Genomic DNA, 18,165 nt, shown 5'->3' on the forward strand with positions numbered 1-18,165 from the left:
CTTCAGACAAAGGCAGTAGAAAGGGCATGAGCATTGGCATCAGACAGACCTGTCTTTGAATCCTGCCAACTCCTAAGCTGTGTGACTGGTCAGGCACTTGGTCCTGTAGGTCACGGTTTTGTTAGCTGGAACATGAGCTGGGTTACCATATGCCCCGCCTTGCCTGGCCAATCTTGGCTTATGCTTTGTGTCCTGGAATCCTTATTAATAACATCTCCTGGACTTTCCTGGTGGCGCAGTGGTTAAGAATCTGCCTGCCAATGCAGGAGACACAGGTTCGATCTGGTCCGGGAAGATCCCACATGCCGCAGAGGAACTAAGCCAGTGTGCCACAACTACTGAGCCCGCGAGCCGTAGCTACTGAAGCCCACCTGCCCGAGCTCTGCAACAAGAGAAGCCACTGCAATGAGTAGCCCGAGCACCTCAACGAAGAGTAGCCCCCGCTCACCACAGCTAGAGAAAGCCTGTGTGCAGCAATGAAGACCCAACGCAGCCAAAAAATAAAATTTTTTTAAAAAAAAGTCTCCTTTCACTGCCTCAAGTGCCCTGAGTAGATTATATGGTGACCCTAAAAATGAGGATAACTGTTCTCTTCTGTTGTTGTGGTGAGGATGGCATTACAACCGTCTACTGTAGTGTCTGGCACATAGATCCTCGAGATGGTACCTTTCATTATTATTATTATTTTTTTTTTTTTTGCGGTACGGGGGCCTCTCACTGCTGTGGCCTCTCCTGTTGCGGAGCACAGGCTCCGGACGCACAGGCTCAGCGGCCATGGCTCACGGGCCCAGCCACTCCGCGGCATGTGGGACCCTCCCGGACCGGGGCATGAACCCGCGTCCCCTGCATCGGCAGGCGGACTCTCAACCACTGCGCCACCAGGGAAGCCCGGTACCTTTCATTATTAGTAGTAATTATTTGAAAGGATGCTCCAGTGATCTAAGTGGTTTACTTGCTGTGGTGAGTCTGGACACGAGCCTAGAACTGAACATTTCATTTTCGTTTTCTACTATAGACTTCATTTAGGTTTTATGCTTTGTTTTAGAAATAGAATTAACTCCCACCTAGGTTTTCTAGGCTCTCAGTTAAATGTAGGGCTCACCAAATAAATTTACCAATGTCAGAAGCAGTAATGATGACTTTAGGTTGGAAAAGAGAAGAGAAGTTAGGCACAATTTATTTCATTTTTAACAGGAAAACAGTGCTGTTTAAAACAAAAAATAAAGCATTCCAGGGAAGGGGAGAATTAATCATAGGCACAGATTGCTTTCTCAAAAGTACTTCTCTTGAATGAGCTCTTTGGGTAGAGGTTGAGAGTTGAATAGCCTGGTAACAAAATTCAGAGGGCAGAAGTCCTTGGAAAGATGGGTGGGGTGTCTCGGTAGGGGTCCAAGTGATGCACAAGGTAAAAACCATATATACGAGAAGTTCTCTATTGGAAATGGCAGAGGGATTTATGGGGAAAAGATTGTTAGGAAGAAAACCAAGGGTTGGCCCTGTGTGTGTCTTTTCTGGAGTCATGAACCAGCTGCCAGACATATTAACTGCACACACTGTTATGTTCCAGACCCTGAACGAGGCCGTGGTAAGGTGGGGATGTGACACACGGTCCCTGCCTTGAGGAGCACAGACTACAGAGAAGGAGAGATGCATGAACAGCAGCAGTCCTCTGTACTGTGGTAAAGATGTGCTTGGTGGCTAGACTGGTTAACTGCTGCAACAAACAGCCCCAAAGCCCTCAGTGACTCACCACACAGACATTGTTTCCCTCTTCTGTTAGAGTAATGAGGTGTTGGGAAGGCAGTCCTCACACGGCTCCAGTGATCTCCATGGCCTTCGAGCTCTCTTCCAGATCCTCTGCATCCAGTCCTCAGATGGAGGAAAGAGGACACAGAAGTGTTGCACAGGAAGACTTTCTGGGCCAGGTTTGGAAGTGGTGCACACAGCCATTTGTCATAGCTTAGTCACATTGGCCCATGTAATGCCGTGGCCAGGCAGCCACTTTCTGGCAACAATTCTACACTATGGAAAAGGAACTTTAGTCTTTGATGAACAGCCCACTGTTTCTGGGACTTATGCACGGAGACGGAGTGTAGTGGGAGCTTAGAAGCAAGAGAAACCCAAGTGTGTGCAGGGGGTCAGGGGGAGGGAAGGGAAATGATAGCAAAAACCTCTCAGGAGATTAACATTTAAACAGTTTTGGAAGAGAAATAGGATTTAGGTCATAAAGAATAGTGGGGGAAGGACAGTTTAAATAGAAGAAACAGCATGTGCAAAAGCACTGGGGCACTTGTTCATTCATTCATCTAACGAATCTTTATGAAAGCGCCTTTGAGGTGCAGGAATCATTCCAAATGCTGGGATGGCGCTATGTAAAAGACAGACAAGTTTCCCACTCTCATGACCCTATATTCTAGCGAAGGGAGACAAACCATAAATAAACAAGCCAGTAAGTACACAACTCAGAACATCAAAGAGCGTGTTGTGTGGGGGAACCGCATTTCTTCAAGTCGGGTTGGGGCAAATGGCACATGGTGAAGGTGGAGGTGAAGGCAGAGAGAAATGATGAGACTAGAGAAGACAGACAAAGCAGCCAGGAGAGGGCCTTTCATGCATTAAGGGGCATCAGGCAGAGGAGACAGGCTCACCTTTGACTCGTGGCAAGGTCTGGGGCGGGCTTGTGGCTGCAGGGAGGCCAATTACAAGGCTGTTGGAATAAATGCGGAATGAAATAACGAGGCGTTGGTGGAAACGAGAGCTACGAAGGCGGTACAGTATGTAGCAGGGGTCCCCAACTCCCGGGCCACAGACTGCTATCGGTCCGTGGGCTATGAGGAACCCCACCGCACAGCAGGAGGTGAGTGGCGGGCGAGTGAGCGAAGCTTCATCTGCGTTTACAGCCGCTCCCCATTGCTCACGTTACCGCCTGAGCTCCGCCTCCTGTCAGCATTATGGTGCGTTGTAGAGTTATTTCATTATATATTGCAATGTAATAATAATAGAAATAAAGCGCTCAGTAAATGTAATGCGCTTGAATCATCCCCAAACCATCGCCCCCTCCCACCCAGTCCGTGGAAAAAGTGTCTTCCACGAAGCCGGCCCCTCGTGCCAAAAAGGTTGGGGACTGAAGGTATATAGAGTAGGCAGTGGCGTCACAAGGACTAAAGAAACAGAGAGTCCAAGAATGACCCCTTGTCCCCTCCTCCCAGGTTTCAGGCAGAAAACAGGCTGCATGTGTTTCACTGACTTCAGTCCAGTCATTCTAGTTTGTGAACACTTTTTTTTCATATTTATTTATTTATTTTTTTGGTTAGTTTCTGCTTTATAACAAAGTGAATCAGTTATGCATATGCATATGTTCCCATATCTCTTCCCTCTTGCGTCTCCCTCCCTCCCACCCTCCCTATCCCACCCCTCCAGGCGGTCACAAAGCACCGAGCTGATCTCCCTGTGCTATGCGGCTGCTCCCACTAGCTATCTATTTTACGTTTGGTAGTGTATATATGTCCATGCCACTCTATCACTTTGTCACAGCTTACCCTTCCCCTCCCCATATCCTCAAGTCCATTCTCTAGCAGGTCTGTGTCTTTATTCCTGTCTTACCCCTAGGTTCTTCATGACACTTTTTTCCCTTAGATTCCATATATATATGTTAGCATACGGTATTTGTCTTTCTCTTTCTGACTTACTTCACTCTGTATGGCAGACTCTAGGTCCATCCACCTCACTACAAATAACTCAATTTCGTTTCTTTTCATGGCTGAGTAATATTCCATTGTATATATGTGCCACATCTTCTTTATCCATTCATCTGATGATGGACACTTAGGTTGTTTCCATCTCCTGGCTATTGTAAAGAGAGCTGCAATGAACATTTTGGTACATGACTCTTTTTGAATTATGGTTTTCTCAGGGTATATGCCCAGTAGTGGGATTGCTGGGTTGGTCATATGATAGTTCTATTTGTAGTTTTTTAAGGAACGTCCATACTGTTCTCCATAGTGGCTGTACCAATTCACATTCCCACCAGCAGTGCAAGAGTGTTCCCTTTTCTCCACACCCTCTCCAGCATTTATTGTTTCTAGATTTTTTTTTTTTTTTTTTTGCGGTACACGGGCCTCTCACTATTGTGGCCTCTCCCGCTGCGGAGCACAGGCTCCGGACGCTCAGGCTCAGCGGCCATGGCTCACGGGCCTAGCCACTCTGCGGCATGTGGGATCTTCCCGGACCGGGGCACGAACCCGTGTCCCCTGCATCGGCAGGCGGACTCTCAACCACTGTGCCACCAGGGAAGCCCCTGTTTCTAGATTTTTTGATGATGGCCATTCTGACCGGTGTAAGATGATATCTCATTGTAGTTTTGATTTGCATTTCTCTAATGATTAATGATGTTGAGCATTCTTTCATGTGTTTGTTGGCAGTCTGTATATCTTCTTTGGAGAAATATCTATTTAGGTCTTCTGCCCATTTGCAGATTGGGTTGTTTGTTTTTTAGATATTGAGCTGCATGAGCTGCTTGTAAATTTTGGAGACTAATCCTTTGTCAGTGCTTCATTTGCAAATATTTTCTCCCATTCTGAGGGTTGTCTTTTGGTCTTGTTTATGGTTTCCTTTGCTGTGCAAAAGCTTTGCAGTTTCATTAGGTCCCATTTGTTTATTTTTGTTTTTATTTCCATTTCTCTAGGAGGTGGGTCAAAAAGGATCTTGCTGTGATTTATATCAGTGGGGTTTATTCCAGGAATGCAAGGATTCTTCAGTATATGCAAATCAATCAATGTGATACACCATATTAACAAATTGAAGGCGAAAAACCATATGGTCATCTCAATAGATGCAGAGAAAGCTTTCAACAAAATTCAACACCCATTTATGATAAAAACCCTGCAGAAAGTAGGCATAGAGGGAACTTTCCTCAACATAATAAAGGCCACATATGACAAACCCACAGCCAACATCATCCTCAATGGTGAAAAGCTGAAAGCATTTCCACTAAGATCAGGAACAAGACAAGGTTGCCCACTCTCACCACTCTTATTCAACATAGTTTTGGAAGTTTTAGCCACAGCAGTCAGAGAAGAAAAGGAAATAAAAGGAATCCAAATCGGAAAAGAAGTAAAGCTGTCACTGTTTGCCGATGACATGATACTATACATAGAGAATCCTAAAGATGCTACCAGAAAACTACTAGAGCTAATCAATGAATTTGGTAAAGTAGCAGGATACAAAATTAATGCACAGAAATCTCTGGCATTCCTATTCACTAATGATGAAAAATCTGAAAGTGAAATCAAGAAAACACTCCCATTGACCATTGCAACAAAAAGAATAAAATATCTAGGAATAAACCTACCTACGGAGACAAAAGGCCTGTATGCAGAAAATTATAAGACATTGATGAAAGAAATTAAAGATGATAGAAATAGATGGAGAGATATACCATGTTCTTGGATTGGAAGAATCAACATTGTGAAAATGACTCTACTACCCAAAGCAATCTACAGATTCAGTGCAATCCCTATCAAACTACCACTGGCATTTTTCACAGAACCAGAACAAAAAATTTCACAATTTTTATGGAAACACAAAAGACCCCGAATAGCCAAAGCAATCTTGAGAATGAAAAATGGAGCTGGAGAAATCAGGCTCCCTGACTTCAGACTATACTACAAAGCTACAGTAATCAAGACAGTATGGTACTGGCACAAAAACAGAAATATAGATCAATGGAACAGGATAGAAAGCCCAGAGATAAACCCACACACATATGGTCACCTTATCTTTGATAAAGGAAGCAGGAACGTACAGTGGAGAAAGGACAGCCTCTTCAATAAGTGGTGCTGGGAAAACTGGACAGCTACATGTAAAAGTATGAGGTTAGAACACTCCCTAACACCATACACAAAAATAAGCTCAAAATGGATTAAAGACCTAAATGTAAGGCCAGAAACTATCAAACTCTTAGAGGAATACATAGGCAGAACACTCTATGACATAAATCACAGCAAGATCCTTTTTGACCCACTTCCTAGTGAACACTTTTTAAAAATATATTTGTACAATGTCACAGAAAAGTTGAAAAATTTGACTCTGTTCTTTTATTAGACAGTGGTGGCTACAAATTATTCACTTAACACTATTTGTTTTATACATGTTGGCTTAACTGTTTCCATTTCTGGTCCAGGTATTACCTGTTGTGAGGAGTATGTCTCCAGGGAAGGGTAGGCTTAATGGCATTGTTGTGAGATGGGGTGTCCACAGGATCTGTTCCCAGTAGGGTGGGCCCCCCCACTGGGGGGCATCATTGGAGTGTGTCTGCCCAGCATGACAGTTGAAAGGGGGAAAACACATTTGAATATATGCTGATGTAAATATAAACAGTCCACTAGATTATAGAATTCTGTAGTCACGTGTTGTATATGAGGGTTTTTGGAGCTTGGTAGAGGTCAGCTGTGCACTATGCAGGCTGGTCCATGGGGATCCAGACAGTGAAGAGAAATCACTGAGAAAAGACTGGCTTGTGTGAGTTCCTTATAATAGAAACCTCCCACTTCGCACAGCCTGACAGATACTTACTACACTCTAATATGTCACTGTGTTAGGTGGCTGGGAAGGCAGTAGATTAAGTTTCAGCAGAGCAAACTTTGGAATCAGAATTGGGTTTAAGGCAGCGGGGTGTGGGAAGCAGCCTGAACAGGCTCCCAAGAGCCGATAGTGAAATATGCAGGAATTTTGCAAGGTGCATGGTAAACCATTGGTAGCTTGAAATCAGCCACGGAATATTTACACTGTGGAAACTGACAAGTGCTACAAATCAGGCCTTTATTTATTTGTTCATTTATTTTTGCCCAGTGAGCTGGTTTACCAGCATGCCACTGGAAGTCAGCAGCTACTTACTAGCTATGTGACTTCCGGTGAAAAATGTAACATTTTCTAGCTTCATTTCCTCATCTGTAAAATGGTGATTCAGTTCAATGCTGTTCACCCCATAGCCTTATCTAGAGAGTTAAATGAAATAATGGATGGAGAGCTCTTTGTATGAGCCAATTCCATATTAAGAGCTCAAACCATGGTTACTATTATTGTTGTTGTTGGATGCTGTTAGATAACAGTATCTACATATACTGAGGATACAGACTGATTTGTTTGCACAGTAGGTGTTATTATCTCCATATTAAAGGTCAGGAAACTGAGGTTCAATGAAGTCAAGTTACTTGCTTGAGATTATAAACCTAGTAACTGGTGGAAGTAAAAGCTGCTGGATAGTAAAAGCTGCCCATGTACTTTGCAGAAAGTACAGACTCCATCCTGCATCTGTGCTGGTTGCCGGTGGCCTTTAAGGTTGCCTGACCAGGTTACTGGCCCAGAACGGCACAGGGGAGCACCTGGCAGCCTTCTGTGGGCTCACCCGTCTCTGAGACAGGCTGGAACCACAACACCTGCTGCTTTCTTTCCACGTTATCACATTTCACTTTCTTTCATCCCTCATATGAGACGACCCGACATTCTTCGTGACCAAGCTGGAATTCTAGCTAGCATTTTTGATTTGGAACTAAAATTTTAAAAAATAGCAATGGATAGTTTGGAACTGATTCACTATTCTATTAGAAGTGAACAGATATATTTTGGGGAATAGGAAAGAAAAGAATATTGAGGTGATAAATGCAATTATTATTACACAGAACAGCTTTCCTGAAGACCAGCTCAGCAATCTTTGTATGTTTGTTTTTTTGTGGTTTTTTTTTGCGGTACGCGGGCCTCTCACTGTCGTGGCCTCTCCGGTTGCGGAGCACAGGCTCTGGACGCGCAGGCTCAGCAGCCATGGCTCACGGGCCCAGCTGCTCCGCGGCATGTGGGATTCTCCCAGACCGGGGCACGAACCCGTGTCCCCTGCATTGGCAGGCGGACTCTCAACCACTGCGCCTCCAGGGAAGCCCCTTTATATGTTTTTAAATTAACTTACAAAGGATGTGACTAAACATATCTACTTTGTGTCTGTGGCTCCTGGGGTTTTTAGCATACACTTTTATAGTAACTCTTTGTAATAGAAACACGGCTGTCTTCTGAGACAGATTTAAAATATTTCTCAGAATAAATATGACCATCAACTGGGAAGGAGACTGTTAAACGGTGAGTTTAGTTTCCTAAGGTGCATCATTAGTCGCAACTGTTTTATGTGTGAGAACTTCTCCCTTAGGGAGAAAAATGGAACCCCAGTAGTCAAGGCAGAACACTATGCCTATAACCTTCTGGATTCAAATGATGGGGCTCTAACCCGAATGTAATGAAAATTTCAAAGATGAAGTGCAACTCCCTAGAGCATAGAGGGAGGAAGGAGAAGCATCAGAGAGGATCCCAGGACAAGTCTACTCACTCCAGATATCCTGGAAACGAGACAGATGTGCTGCTGAGGCAGGGGTGCAGAGGCCTTCCCTCTGGGCGGCCCCAGATATCCCTGTGGAAGGAGCTGGGCTCCTACCCCTACGCCCTGGCGAAGGGAAGGGACCAGGAACTCTGGAGACTGACTTGTTTTCTCAGTGAAGCTGAGCGATGCTAGGCAGAGATCAGAAGCCAGAAATAAATGGTCCTTTAAAGTTCAAGGTGTCCAAGAAAGAAAGATCATTTCCCTTCTGCTGTGTGTGCTTATAGAGAAGTGTTATGTTAGATTTCTGTATAAGTTTAAGGTGTACAGCATTGATGACTTGACTTACATACATCTTGAGATGATTACCACAGTAAGTTTAGTGAACATCCGTCACCTCACCTCATAGATACAAAAGAAAAGGAAAAAATACTTTTTCCTTGTGATGAGAACTCAGGGTTTACTCTCTTAATAACTTTCATATATAACGTACAGCAGTGTTGATTATATTAATCATGTTGCACATTGCATTCCCTAGTACTTATTTATCTTATACATTTTGCATATTCATTGATTCAAACTCACACTTCTTGAGCATCTACTGTGTGCCAGAAGCCAGGCTTGATTCTAAGGATCTAAAGCTGAATTAGGCATAATGTTTTATGTTCCAAACTCAAAACCCCAGTGGGAACAGTCATTTAGACAAGTAAATTTAATACGGCGAGATAAGTGCTAATAGATGTATGTACAAAATGCCAGGAGGCACCATGCTAAGACCAGCTCAATGAAGCTGGGGAAGGTTTGTTTCATAGTGGAGGTGATATTTAAATAGATCAAACTTATCTTCCCTTGTCTGTCTCAACTCCAGTGGAAACCAGTAAACATAAACAGTATTGACTAGTTCAGTGCTTCTTCTTAGCTATGCAAACCACAGCGGACAACAGAGCAGTTTCCAAACCTGGCACCCTGTAGGTGCCTGTGGGGCTTAACAGAATTTCTGTGACCTTGAAACATATGAAAAAACTCTCAACCACACTCACACACACAGAAACGCAAATTGCTTGTCACATTGACGAAAATTCAGGACCCATTCTGTTTGTGAGGCTGTAGGGGAAACAGGTCCTTTTGTGTATTGGTGGTGGGAATGTAAACTGGCACCATGCAGGGGAATGTGGCAATACATTATAGGCTAATAAATTAAAGAAGCATTTATTCTTTGACCCAGCAATTCCGCTCCTAGAAATGTATTTTAAGCATAGACCTGCATAAGTGCAAAATTACACATACACAGAAGTTATTCTTGGTGGTTTTCTTTCTTTCCCCTCCCTCCCTCCCTCCGTTCCCTTGTAATTGTTAAGTACCTATGGGAAGGAACTTTGAAACTATGTAAATACCGTTTCTCAACAAACTTTTGATTAACTAATTAATATCGTGATACCCTATTTTATTCATGGATTATAATTTGTCCTATCATTTCTTACTTTGAGACCCAAATTGTCCCAGATTGGACTAGTAGGAGCTTCTTTGTCCTTTTTAGATGGTGTCATTATTCTTGGCGTTCTTGCTTGTTTTCTGGCAAAAGATGTTCTAATGTTGGACTTTCCCTGACCCAGCCCTGGAACTGGTCACTTCTCCAAGGATCCCTGGTTCCTTTTCGTGGTGAATGGTGTTTAGAAACTAAGATTTATGTGCTAGCTGTGCCCATCCCGGTTGGGGTGTCACTGCTCTCAGGCTCTCTCAGTAGACAGATGGATATATATGTGTGTTTGTGTATGTATGTTTACATCTGTATTTATTTCTATGTCTATGTATATATTTCAAAAGAGTTCACCTTGATATCTCCAATTCCTATCTAATGTCACAGGATTCATTCTAGTTTTCTACTTATTATTTGTAACTCCCTTCTCTGACACTGAGAAACTTGGCTCCCATTTTCCTTAATATAGTCACGCTCAATCCACCTGGTGTAACCCACTTCCCATCACTGCCTCTGCCCCTATGCAGATGCTCTCCTCACTCCACCTGTGCTCTGATACTTGCATCAGTTGGAACCACTGCCCAGAGCCCTTAACACCTTGCTAGGGCTCCAGCACCCTGCACCAGGTAGCCCTCCCAGGTGAACCCCTCCTCACCCTGCTTGGGCTCTGATGACCCATGCCCAGCTCCTGCCACCTGTGGATGCCCTCCTTACCCAGCTTGGGCTCTGGCCCCCTGTTTTGGGCCATCACAGCAATGCCTACCTTCCTCCATAGCCACTTGCTTTACTCTGACCTGCTAAGAGTTTTAGGACTGAAGAGTTCAGGAAGGCAACGTTGGGAGGAGGAAGCAGAGGAAGAAAAACAGTGGAAGCATTTAAATAATTTTTTTTAAATTACAAGATGGAGGAGACAGGGATGGAATCAAGACTCATGTACATTTTTATTTAATTCTGATTTTTTGACCAAGTGACTCTTTTAATATTCAAAAAGAGAATTCTTAAATTTGAAAATAAATAAATGTAATTATATATCAAATAGGTAACAAACATACCAAGAAAATCAAATTATTTTAAATGCCTTAGAAAACAATATTTTAAAATTTATTTTATTGAAGTATAGTTGATTTACAATGTTGTGTTAATTTCTACTGTACAGCTAAGTGATTCAGTCATATACATATATATATATATATATATATATATATATATGCATTCTTTTTCATATTCTTTTCCATTATGGTTTATCACAGGATATTGAATATAGTTCCCTGTGCCATTCAGTAGGATCTTGTTTATCCATCCTATATTTAATAGTTTGCGTCTGCTAACCCCAAACTCCCAATCCAACCCTCCCTCACTCTTTCTGCCCCTTGGCGACCACAAGTCTGTTCTCTATGTCTGTGAGTCTGTTTTTGTTTCGTAGACAAGTTCAGTTGTGTCATATTTTAGATTTCACATATAAGAGAGATCATATATTTGTCTTTCTCTTTCTGACTTACTTCTGTGAGTCTGTTTTTGTTTTGTAGACAAGTTCATTTGTGTCGTATTTTAGATTTCACATATAAGAGAGATCATATATTTGTCTTTCTCTTTCTGACTTACTTCACTTAGGATGATAATCTTTAGTTTCATCCATGTTGCTGCAAATGGCATTATTTCATTCTTTTTTTATGGCTGAGTAATATTCCACTGTATATATGTATAACATCTTCTTTTTCTATTCATCTGTTGTTGGACATTTAGGTCATTTCCATCTCTTGGCTATTGTAAATAGTGCTGCAATAAACACTGGAGTGCATGTATCTTCAAATTATAGTTTTCTCCAGATATATGCCAAGGAGTGGAACTGCAGGCTCATGTATAATAGGCAACTCTATTTTTAGTTTTTGAGGAACCTCCATTCTGTTCTCCATAGTGGTTGCACCAATTCACATTCCCACCAGCAGTGTAGGAGGGTTCCCTTCTCTCCACACCCTCTCCAGCATTTGTTGTTTATGGACTTTTTAATGATGGCCATTCTGACTGGTGTGAGGTGGTATCTCATTGTAGTTTTAACTTGCATTTCTCTAACAATTAGCGATGTTGAACATCTTACATGTGCCTACTGGCCATCTGTATGTCTTCTTTGGAGAAATGTCTATTTAAGTCTAGAAGACAATGTTTTAACCTGCTTAGTGGGATATATTCTCAGAACAAAAAATCTCAAATTTAATTCAGGATTTTAAAACAAGTTATAATATTATTTTAATTAAAAAAAATCATACCAGTTAGCTGATTTATTTATTTTAATAAATCTATTCATTTTATTTATTTATTTTTGGCTGCGTTGGGTCTTCATTGCTGCATGTGGGTTTTCTCTAGTTGTGGTGAGCGGGGCTACTCTTCGTTACTGTGTGTGGGTTTCTCATTGCCGTGGCTTCTCTTGCTGCAGAGCACGGGCTCTAGGCACGTGGGCTTCAGCAGTTGTGGCACACAGTCTCAAGAGTTGTGGCTTGTGGGCTCTAGAGTGCAGGCTCAACAGTCGTGGCGCACGGGCTTAGTTGCTCTGCGGCATGTGGGGTCTTCCCGGACCAGGGCTCGAACCCATGTCCCCTGCATTGGCAGGCAGATTCTTAATCACTGTGCCACCAGTGAAGTCCCTGATATTTTAATTTTGAAACTAATATATATTGCAAGATAAAGCAAATAAGTGATATGTTAATGTTAGCAAGTAAATTTTTAGTATAAGAGAAAAGCAGTGTTAAGTTAAAAATCAAAAAAGTTAAAGACCTCTGTATTGTTAAATTTGAATTGCAAATTTCAATATGAACATATGATTTAAAAATATATACATGTATATTTCCCCCTACCTCTATCCATTGGAAGGACCTAGAAGCATTAACAACTCAGTAGCAGTGAGTATCCCTAACACCCAGATTTTGATCTCTAACCATAATTCCCACTGAAAGGAATCAGGGTTCTTTTAGAGAAATGGCTGATTTTGGGTCAGGGTACAAGGTGAGACTGGACTACATTTCTGTGCCAATAATTGGTTCTCATTGGCCAGAGATGGGACAATTTGAGCTTCAGAAAGAAAGACTGTAATGGAATAAAACACTGAATAGATACAAATCTGTAAGTCTATAAAATCATACTCAGAAAAGACAAAGACAAAACAAAACAAACGAAATACCATTTGTCACCTATCCCTTACTCTGAAAAGTGATAATTTAAATAAATAATTATTTACCTTGCCTTTCCAGAAGGAGCAGTTGTTGAGATACATCTCCCTTTCTCTCTTTCACTCTTTCTTTCTCTCTCCTATTATCAGCTAATAAATGTTGGATGAACGTTAGATTGCAACCCCTAATGTAGTAATCGATTGCGGCAAAAATCGTCAGCAGATGAGAAAGCCATTATATATATAGTGATGGAGAACTGGATGCGCCAGTGCTGCTGAAGTATTACTCCACAGATTATCTGTTGATTCAAAAAGAAAAATGGAACTTTACGATGGAGGCATGAAAGTTGTCTCTGGCTTACTGATAATGGGTCAATTAGATATGACGTACTTCGCAATGTGTTACAATATGATACAGCATCAATAATGATATCTTGCCTAAAATGTTTAACCAGAATGTAATCCAGCCTCTATCTCTGAACTCCAGTTTACACGAAATGCCTGGGTGACTGGAATAAGTTAAATGACACCGCAAATTTAACAGTTGGACAATGTCAGAAAGTAGGCCATTCTGAGGAACAGCTGGCCTGGCCAAAGAAATGGGAGGGGGGCATTTTTCTGGGTTACAAGTGACTTAACAGATATAACAACCAAATATAATGTGGGTTAGATCCTGGTAGGACTAAACTAGGAGCAACATATATTTTTGGAGCAATTGACAAAATTTGAATATGGATCAGGTATTAGAGGATGATAAAGAATTTTAATTAATTTTGTTAGCTGTATAATGATACTGACTTTAAGAAGGAAAATGTTCTTATTTTCATGGTGTCAATATAATTTATTGAAAACACTTTAACAAAAAGATTGATGAGGCAAACGTGGTAAAAATGTTAACAATTATTAGTCTAGGAAATGGGTATGTAGGTGGTAAGTATACCATTCTCTTCTTTATGCTTGAATATATTTATAATAAAAAAGTTAAAAATCATTCTGATTCCTAGGCCCCAATCCAGACTTACTGAATGAACATAAGCCCTAGTTGGTATCTGCATTTTTTTCAAGTAGCCTATCTCAGTGAAGGGATGGAGGAATGAATGCCTTCTTCCTATGTATAATCTTTTTTTAAACAAACATTTATCAGGTCCTTACTGTGAGCCAAGCACTCTTCTAGGTGCTGAAGATTCAGCGGTGAACAAAACAGATACAGGGCATCTTAAACCCATGGAGCTTGGCATCCTGCCTTGTCCATAGGTAGGCATCTTTAAAGCAAACAAGCAAACTTAAAAAAAATCATTGGCTATAACACAAACACAGAAAACCACATGAAACGGATGCACAGTTTAATGAATCATTAGGTAGCACACCGTGCCTCCCACAGGCGTTAGGAGTCTTCCATTCCCCCCGCACCCCAGTCACGACCGCCCAGTGAGAAAGTCTCTTACCCCCACAGAGTATGTTTTAGGATGCTATTAAGAATCAAAGACAAAGTTCAGAACACCGCCCTTAAAATTCTTCTGAGTATGTCTCTACCCCTGCCCCCAAAGTGAGATTTTACATTTTTCCTTTGGTTCAAAAGGTTTTTCATCTCAGTTGTACAGAACAGTACAACTCAGTTATGCATTATTAGACATGCAATTTTCACTTTATAATATCAAGGAAATGGAGCAGCCCTGGGGCAGACTCATTCCTGATTCACAGCTAATTCTGAGAACATAATGTCATAAAGGATCTTCAGAGGCAAACACATAATACTATCATGGTGGGATGAAGAAATTAAAACGTTATTTAAAATAACCTCAGAGCCGGCTTCAAATGAGTGAAGGTAAGGTCTCCAGAGACTGTCTGCAGAGTCATTATGCTTGTAGTGATGTTAAAAGGTGGCCGGAGGCACTGTTTGTTACCTGGGGTGGTCGAATCAAAATGAGAAATAAACTTTTCTCCTTTTTTCCCCCCCGCTGAACACTCAGAGAACTTTAATCTTCTCCCCGTTTTATACGATTTTGTTTTCTCTCTCTTTTTTTTTTTTTTTGTGGTACGCGGGCCTCTCACCGCTGTGGCCTCTCCCATTAAGGAGCACAGGCTCCGGACGCGCAGGCTCAGCAGCCATGGCTCATGGGCCAAGCCGCTCTGCCGCATGTGGGATCTTCTTGGACCGGGGCACGAACCCGTGTCCCCTGCATCGGCAGGCGGACTCTCAACCACTGCGCCACCAGGGAAACCCTGTTCTCTCTTTTAATTTAGGTCTTCCAGACCCAGAGCTGAAAGAGTGTAAAAATGGACGATGTGTTCCCTGCCTGTTCTCAGAATGCCCAAATCTTGGTACCAACACAGGGGCTGAAAAGTAAAGATACACGCGTTTCGTTTGGAAGTCTCAAAGCTCTAATACTAGGCGATTTTTAATGCACAGCCATGTGCCGTCTTCACCAGGCTGTTATGTGCATTGAGTAAAATAATAAGCATGCACGGCAGCTCGGGATACACACCAGGAGTGCAGGAAGGGTTGGGAAAGCAGCTGAGTTGGGGGGCAAGCGTTCCAGACCGGGTAGGAATTGGGCTCCCCTTCCTGCAACTCTATCTCCTCTCTGGATGGCCTTGGGCCCATCTCCACGTGGTGAAGCCTCCGTCTCTCCACAGGTCAATGCGGGGGAGATACCACTTTCTCCCAGGGATGCTGAGGATTAACGGTGATTCTTACCATTGCCCTAGTGCTCGCTGGGGGCTGCTCTGTTTTGACATCTGTCAACTCATGTGTTCCTCTCAACGTACTGCCCTGCTCATGTTATTCATGAGCAACTAGAAAATGTAGGAGACATACGTTGTTCTTTTTTTTTTTAAAGGGGCACTTTGCCATTTCCCCTCATCCCCACCCCACCCCATCCTCAGACAAGAGGCATATTGATTGCATACTGGGTCCTCCTTTGATAGTCGGAAACCTCTTTCAAGTCACTTGATCTCTCTAAACCTTAATTTCCTCACATATAAAATGGGGATTAAAATAGTATCTTTCTATTGGGTTGTAGTGAGGATTAAATGAGATAAGGCATTTTTGTTTTTACTGGTGATGACGTCTGGGTTGTTATGGAAGGTCTCATCTGAGGCTCTGCTGCCCACGGGGTGGCCTTTGCTGTGCTGAGAGTTCCCCCACCTCATCCCTCCAGGTGTGAGCGAAGTAGAGAGAGTTTTCTGCAGCTGGGGCTAGAGGATGACAGATGTGGCTTTTGGCCTGTGATGGAAACTCCTGCTACAGCCCAGGCTCCCCTCAGCAAGACCTGGGAAATAGCAGAGGGATGGGGAAAGCACAATTGTATTACTTTTCACTATCATCACTTCCTTTCTCTAGTTCATAAATTTCTCCCAGCTATTGCCTCTCAGCGGCTTCCTGGGGGTTTAGAACTTGACACTTCAACTTTTAATGAGGAATGATAGCCACATTTGGCTTTCATTGTTTTTATCTTGTGCAAAACCTTATATCTGTTTGCTTTCTGGAAGAACAATAGAAGTGTATCCTGTTGTCCATCTTGGGCTGGACATTAAATAAAAACAGTCCGATTGAAACTGAATGTCAGAAAAAGTGTTCAGCTTTGGCTGTGGGGTTTCGAACGTGACCTTCCTGGTCCCTGAGGGCTAGGAAGAACTGTGACTCCTCACAGCAGGAGTCCAGGCTGTTTCTTTATGGAAGTCTCATAAAGGGCCTCGATAAAAGAAATTTTCACATGTTGAGGTACGGGGAAGTCATTCTGGCTTATACGTGAGTTAACTTGAATCTGATGCTAACCAGAACAGTGTGTTTATGGCCTATCAAACATACATTGTACATCTGCTTTAATTATTAAGGAAAAGGGCACATTGACCAGAAGTAAAGAACGTCCATGTTAAAAATAAAGACATCCATTTGCAGCAACATGGATGGACCTAGAGATTATCACGCTGAGTGAAGTATGCCAGACAGAGAAAGACAAATATCGTATGATATCGCCTATATGTGAAATCTAAAAGATAAAATGAATGATATAAATGAATTTATATATGACACAGAAATAGACATAAACATAGAAAACATAGACATAGAAAACAAACTTGTTGTTACCAATGGGGAAGGAGGGGGAGGGATAAATTAGGAGCTAGGGACTAACATACACACACTGCTACGTATAAAATAGATAACCGATTTTATACAGTAGCAAGGACCTACTGTATAGCATAGGGAACTATACTCAATGTTTTGTGATAACCTATAAGGGAAAAGAATCTGAAAAAGAATATGTATGTGTGTGTATATATATAAAACTGAATCACTTTGCTGTACACAGGAAACTAACACAACATTGTGAATCAACTATATTTCAATTTAAAAAATAAAAAATAAGAAAATAAAATTAAAATAAAGACTAAGTTCCTCCCTTCCTGGGATGCAATGCTGGTACTCCTTCGATGATAGGACTCCCTTCCCAGATGCCAAGGCCATACTGACTCACTGTGTACGTGCTGACCTGTTTTTTTGAAACTTTGAAGGAATGTATCCCTGACTTGTTTGATGTTCTTTGTTCTGACAAGATATAAAACTGCTGAAAACCATGCTTCTCTGGAGCAGTTCCTCAGCGTTATCTGAGAGGCTGTCTTCTAGGCTATAGTCCTCAGTTTGATTCAAATAAAACCCTTTTCTATTCCCATTATAGAGTACTTATTGATTATTTTCACTGACAGCCTATTGCATCAAAAAGCCATTTGGGAGCTTCCCTGGTGGTGCAGTGGTTGAGAGTCCGCCTGCCGATGCAGGGGACACGGGTTCGTACCCTGGTCCAGGAAGATCCCACATGCCACGGAGCGGCTGGACCCGTGAGCCATGGCCACTGAGCCTGTGCGTCCGGAGCCTGTGCTCCGTAACGGGAGAGGCCACAACAGTGAGAGCCTGCGTACCTCAAAAAAAAAGAAAAAAAAAGCCATTTGGCTCTGTTCACAGGTTGAATGCTACCTTCATTTTGCTTCTCTTCTGGGTCCTCATTTGAATGTAGGGTATGTGCCCAAGGACTAGAGGGACTCAGGCTGCTCTGAGACCCTCATCTCCCCTGAATGTCTTCTTTGCCCACTTACCTAAATTTCTATCACCAGCCATGACCCCTAGAAGGCTACTGATGTAATGTTACATGGGAGGTGTTCTGTTCCAGG

Source organism: Phocoena sinus, chromosome 10 (assembly GCF_008692025.1).
Source record: "Phocoena sinus isolate mPhoSin1 chromosome 10, mPhoSin1.pri, whole genome shotgun sequence".
Classification (NCBI taxonomy): domain Eukaryota; kingdom Metazoa; phylum Chordata; class Mammalia; order Artiodactyla; family Phocoenidae; genus Phocoena; species Phocoena sinus.